The 6,072-nt window shown below is 43.4% G+C and overlaps 1 protein-coding gene across 1 annotated transcript in view; it reads right to left on the reverse strand.

Annotated features, from left to right (window-relative positions):
• The window catches only part of camk2b1 (calcium/calmodulin-dependent protein kinase (CaM kinase) II beta 1), a gene marked incomplete in the record, with an annotated part of 69,413 nt that overhangs the window by 3,284 nt on the left and 60,057 nt on the right, over positions 1-6,072 (reverse strand).

Consider the following 6,072-nt stretch of genomic DNA (forward strand, 5'->3'; position numbering starts at 1 on the left):
GGGCGATGGGGTGGGGGTGCAGACAGGTGAGACACAAGAAGGTAAAATAAAAACATGAAAGAGAAGCGTGGAAATGCCTTTCCTAAAGAAAAGTGTCAACTGTAACAGATTTAGGCTCAAAATGTGTTTAAATCTGATCTGAAGAGATCTGATGGATAATCTCAGATTATTAGGATGAAGCTTCAGATCACTGACTGAAGGCAGCGCCGCTCAGAGACGCGTCACATTTAACTGGTCATTTTTCATTCTTTCTTCGTTTTGGCTCCAACTGAACTCAAAGAAAAAGACGAGGCGACGACCAGACGCCTTTTCTCTGGATTCAATCCGCTAACACGCTGTTATTATAAAAAAAAGTTTTAATTTGAAGATTTGTAACAAAAATGACTGAATTCCATATTAAAGGGTAACACAACAGGACAGTTGGAGGCTGACTGCACTCTCAGCCCAGATTGGATACATGCAAAAAAGGGGCGGGGCTAAGTGATGCTACGTTGCGTCTTTAATAATGTAGAGTGACGCCAGTTTCTCTCATTGACATTATGATATAGTGTGATGTGTATAAAGTGATGACAGGAAGAGCTGCCACAAACAATTATTTTAAGAGTCGACTAATCTGGTCATGTGCAAACTAGATGTAAAACACACATCTTAACTGTCATTAGATTTAAATTAACTAAAAACTAGATATATAGCTTTAGCTGTGATAATGCTAGTGTGAATGCTGTAAACTGAATTTGGCCGCTGAAGATGCTAAAGTCGATAGCTGAAATCACTGGCGCAAATAGCTGAAAAAGCTGAAGCTGATGGTCAGTTAAAATATTAATTAAATGCTAAACAAGCCAAAAAAACTGATAAAAATCCTAAATTAGCCAAAATAGTTAGCATGTAGCTGAAATATTAGCTAAACTCCAAAATAGCCTAAAAACCTTAATAAATGTCAAAATAGTCCAAAAAAGTAGCAGAATCCCATTATAACTTTCATCATTACTACACTCTACACACTTTAAATAGTCGGTTAGTCGACTAATCGTGGCAGTTCTATTAATACTACATGTTTATGGTTGAGGATTTTTCTCTGTGTGTGACGCCTGACGGCGGCGCTGCAATATGATCAACGACGCCAGCGACAGGGGACACGAATTCTGGCAGGGCGACATATTTTGGCTTAACACCAGGGTTTGTAGGACGGAAGAGGACCCGTGTCTCTGTGGTAACATGAGGCTAGCGTGGTAGCTGATAAAGGCTAACATATTAAGCTAACAATCCTGAGTGCCGTGTTGATTGTAAATCCATCACCAGGACGGAGATTTCATCCCAATTAAACTAAAAACACTGTTGTCTAACTTTCAAGTTCTCTGGAAAGTTGTGTAAGCAGGTAGATTTTGAGAACTGAAGACAAAACAGCTACGAGCCATGCTAACGCTAACATACTAACGCTAACATGCTAACAACCAACGTAATACCTCGTTTCTACCTGTAGGGGGCAGCACACGCGGGGTTTAATTTCAAGAATTAAACATGTTTATTTTAATGTGTCAAAAATGTGGCAACGACCAACAGAGAGAACTTTTAAAGCTTCATTTATAGAGATCCGCAGGTAAAAAAGTTGATTCACTGTTTGGTTTCCCTTTAATATGCAGAATTCTTCCTTTTCTTGTCTGTAAAAGTATTTTCTAATAAATTAACATTTCCTTATAAATGTATCAGACAATATTAGTCTTTATCGGTTCATTTGTGATCAAACTGAGTTTGGGAAAATCTTTTCTGGCTTTATTTTTAATAACTTTTATCCTCGTTTTGCTCATTCTTCTCTTTAGTTATTTTCTTTTTTATTTCCACTTGATCGACTCAAATGTCGACATTTTCCATTTAAATCTAGAAATCTCGTCACGTTTCTCATGAAGGTCTGAGGACGTTTCTGGAGTTCGTCGCCTTCCTTCACTTCCTGTTTCTGCTACTTACTCTGCATGGGGATGGTGGGGGTTTGTGGAGGGGAGGGGGCGGCGGGAGGCGGGCTGCTGGGCGTCCCTTCTCTGTCGGGGGCGGAGCCCCGCCGAACCGAGCTCAGCAGATCGGCGAGCTTCGCGGCGGCTGAGGTGGAGAGAGATGAAGATGGAGGAGGAAGCGCTTGGATGAACGCCGGGCGGGACGCATCATTGCAGCGGCGTGAACATTGGCGGGGGCGGAGCATGCTCAGAAATGTCAGGAAAACGTGAAGGGAAGTGTGAGCAGAGGCGGAGGAGACTCCAAAACTTGATCTCGAGAAGGAAAAAGCTCTACTTAAAGAAAAGAATTCATCCAAAAGTTGGAAGGAAATTTAGAAAATAATTGGTATTTAAAGTGTTGAAGAACAGAGTAACTGAAGTTTACGGTTTTAAGGACAATCTGAATAAAAATGAAAGTTAACTTCATCAAGAATAGAATCTCTTTGGTTCCAGAGTTCTGGAAGACAATAAAACTTTTATGAACATTTAAAAAAAATTCACCTCAGTAAAAGTAAAGAAAACTCCAGTTTAATTAAAGAGAATAGAACGGTAGTAGTAGAGGAGTAAAACTACTCGTTTATCAAATGTAACTAAGTACATGTAGATGGTTACTCTCCACCTCCAGACGACGTTTTTGTGTAAAATAGTGAATGAAAGTGAGCAGAACATGCAGCGACTGAACGACAAAGATAAATGAAACAAACAATTAATTGTGTGTCTGTATGTTCATGCACTGTAGTGTGTGTGTGTGTGTAGGTGACAGGATGCATCAAGAGAACCTGGTTGGAGACAAGACAGCAGCTGAAAATCATAAACTGGAAGGAAGTCCAGAACCGTAACATCAACTGGTAACTTCATATCTGAGCCAACAGAAATTACAGGTGGAGTTCCCCAAGGCTCCATCTTGGGGCCACTTATATTTAGCATCTACATGTTCCCACAGCACTTTAAATTGTCTCTGTACATGAAATGTGTTAACAAATAAACTTGCCCCTCCCCTCCCCCGCATAATTCAGTCGGAACACACCAATCTAAACGGTAAGTCTGACCGTGACCTGTTTTAAGCTTTTACCACCTTTCAGTCAGATCCTAGAATATTCTCTGACATACCGTAACTCCACATGAATCAGCTGATCTGCAGAGAAAAGCGGTTTAGCGTTGGGAAACAACACTTTAAAGCCGCTTTTCACTAAAATGCAACACATTCCTGATATAAACTTATCGGCCCAAAGCTGCTTTTCTCCGTGACAGAATCAGCTGATTCACATTCATCACGTAAAGGGTTGAACGTCAGACGTTAACACTGGTCAGAGTTAACGCTCCGGGGTAAAAGTCTCAACAGTTTTACTGATCAAAACACTTTTGTTAATATTCTTTAATACAGAATTTACTCTCTTTGGACACATTTAAGATAATCCTGAACACTAAAAGCTTTTTATAAAAGTGGCTACAACTCTGAAATCTTGTGGAATTTACGCTTACGGTTGATGATGTTCAGCCGCCATCTTGTCTGCAACCAGGTCCCTCTCGACTACATGTATATGTACTGTAGGCTGCATGCATATGTACTGTAGGCTGTACGTATATGTACTGTAGGCTGTACGTATATGTACTGTAGGCTGCATGTATATGTACTGTAGGCTGCATGTATATGTACTGTAGGCTGTACGTATATGTACTGTAGGCTGCATGTATATGTACTGCAGGCTGTACGTATATGTACTGTAGGCTGTACGTATATGTACTGTAGGCTGTATGTATATGTACTGTAGGCTGTACGTATATGTACTGTAGGCTGTATGTATATGTACTGTAGGCTGCATGTATATGTACTGCAGGCTGTATGTATATGTACTGTAGGCTGTACGTATATGTACTGTAGGCTGTACGTATATGTACTGTAGGCTGCATGAATGTCTCTCATACGTATTTCAAGCCGCATGCATATTTGCAGAAGGCTGTGTGTTGAAGACTGCATGCATGTGCTGCGCTGGCTGCTTTAGAATGTGTCGCTGACTGCATCCGTTAAGGATGCAACGCTTCAGTAGAAATCAGTAGAAAAACGATTCAAGCTCGTCAACATGGTCATCGCTGCAGAATTTAAAAAAATCAGTTTGTCTCGGCCAGCGCCTCAATGTAGAAATGCAGAGCTGAAGACATTTCTCCATGCAGGCTCGCTGTGACAGGCTGCCTGTTCTCCATCGGCGCTTCCCTCCTAGGAAATTCCTGCAGCTCCTTCGGATTTAAACGTTTCACAAGTAACAAGTAATCGACTATTAAATCAGTCGACCACCAGTTTAGTTAGTATACTTTAAAGTTGTCGATTAGTCGACCAATCGTAGCAGCTCTACTCCACAACTTTACATTTTCATCATAACTTTCCTACATTCAGACCGATCTATGGTGACAACAGTCTTGGTGACGACGAAGACTCTCGACTGTTTCCCTTCTGACTTTTTCCCCTCAATCCTGATCTTTTCATTAACTCTCTTTAGCTCTTTTTTTCTCTGCAAACTGCACGTGAACGGTCATTTGTGCAGAGTGCGAGCATGTGCAGCGGGTGGGGGGGCACTGAGCGTTGCGCGGAGCGATTCATCCCACGTGGAGCACGACATGAACCGAGTATGAAAGGATGTTTCAGTATTCTGTACAATTGTTTGAGTTGAATCCTTTCTGTTAGTAAGTTTACACACACGAGTATTGTGGTTTAGTGAATGTGTTACCTGCTGCATGCATATGTATTGTGGTCTGCATGCAGTGCAGTCACAGACTTACACTGCGCAGCCGCAGCCGCAGCAGTGGAGCTCTGACAGCTGTCAGGCTGGGAGCTGGTGCTGGACTGAGCCTGGAGTGAACTGCTGTCTAAACTCCTCCCTGACGTGATGCACACACACACACACACACACACACGCACACACACATACAGATACACACATACACACAGATACACACAAATACACACAAATACACACAGATACACACAAATACACACACAGATACACACAGGATGGAATCAAACAATAAGCTCATGAAATGGCAAAAGGAAAACTGTGTAACATCAGCAGAAACGCCACGGTGAGCAATGATTCATGAAGAGACACGACGGCGAGGACGGCCAAAGCGTTTCTGTTTCAGGATCTGAAGCTGCAGCCCCCAAAGCGAGGCAGCGAGCGGAGGAGTGATGAAGACCAGAGTGAGGAGAGGAAGAGGAGGTGAACCTTCATGTCAGGGAGGTTCGCTCTGATGCTTCCAGTCTGACGGAACGTTTGTGAGGGTGGAGCCGATCCACCGGAGAACGGAGCAGAAACTGAGGGCGGAACGTCGGATCAACCGGAGCAGAACGGACATAAACCCCGGAGGATCCCGACGCACCAACCGGTGTCGTCTTACAACCAGCTGTTCAGAACCGGCCTGACCAGAACCCGCCTTACAAACAGCAGCACAACAAGAGGTTTCACCAAACCCCCTCCCCTCCACCAGCACTCACCTGACCCCCCCGAGCCCGTCCTCAGTTTGAATCTTAAGTCATAAAACTGCAGCGCTGGTTTCATACCGTCCAGGGGGGGGCGCTGCAGCAGGCGGACCACCAATCAGAAGACTGTCTATTTCTGGCAGCAGGGCTAAATTTAACCCCGACACCCCCCCCAGCCCAGAATCCCAGCCGTCCACTCCGGGAGGGGGCCAGGGGTGTAGAGAACTGTTCTCCTCCTGATCTTTGATTTACTGAACCAGAAATACGTCCAAACCTTCCAGAAATCAGCCAAAAAAACAGCTTCTCCCGACGTTCAGAATCAGAATCAGCAGAGAGGTAAAACAACCAGAACAGAGGGGTAAAACAACTAGAACAGAGGGGTAAAACAACCAGAACAGAGGGGTAAAACAACAAGAACAGAGGAGTAAAACAACTAGAACAGAAGGGTAAAACAACCAGAACAGAGGGGTAAAACAACTAGAGCAGAGGGGTAAAACAACTAGAACAGAGAGGTAAAACAACTAGAGCAGAGGGGTAAAACAACTAGAACAGAGGGGTAAAACAACTAGAACAGAGGGGTAAAACAACTAGAACAGAGGGGTAAAACAACCAGAA

The sequence above is a fragment of the Oryzias melastigma genome, linkage group LG9 (genome assembly GCF_002922805.2).
Source record: "Oryzias melastigma strain HK-1 linkage group LG9, ASM292280v2, whole genome shotgun sequence".
Taxonomy (NCBI): Eukaryota; Metazoa; Chordata; class Actinopteri; order Beloniformes; family Adrianichthyidae; genus Oryzias; species Oryzias melastigma.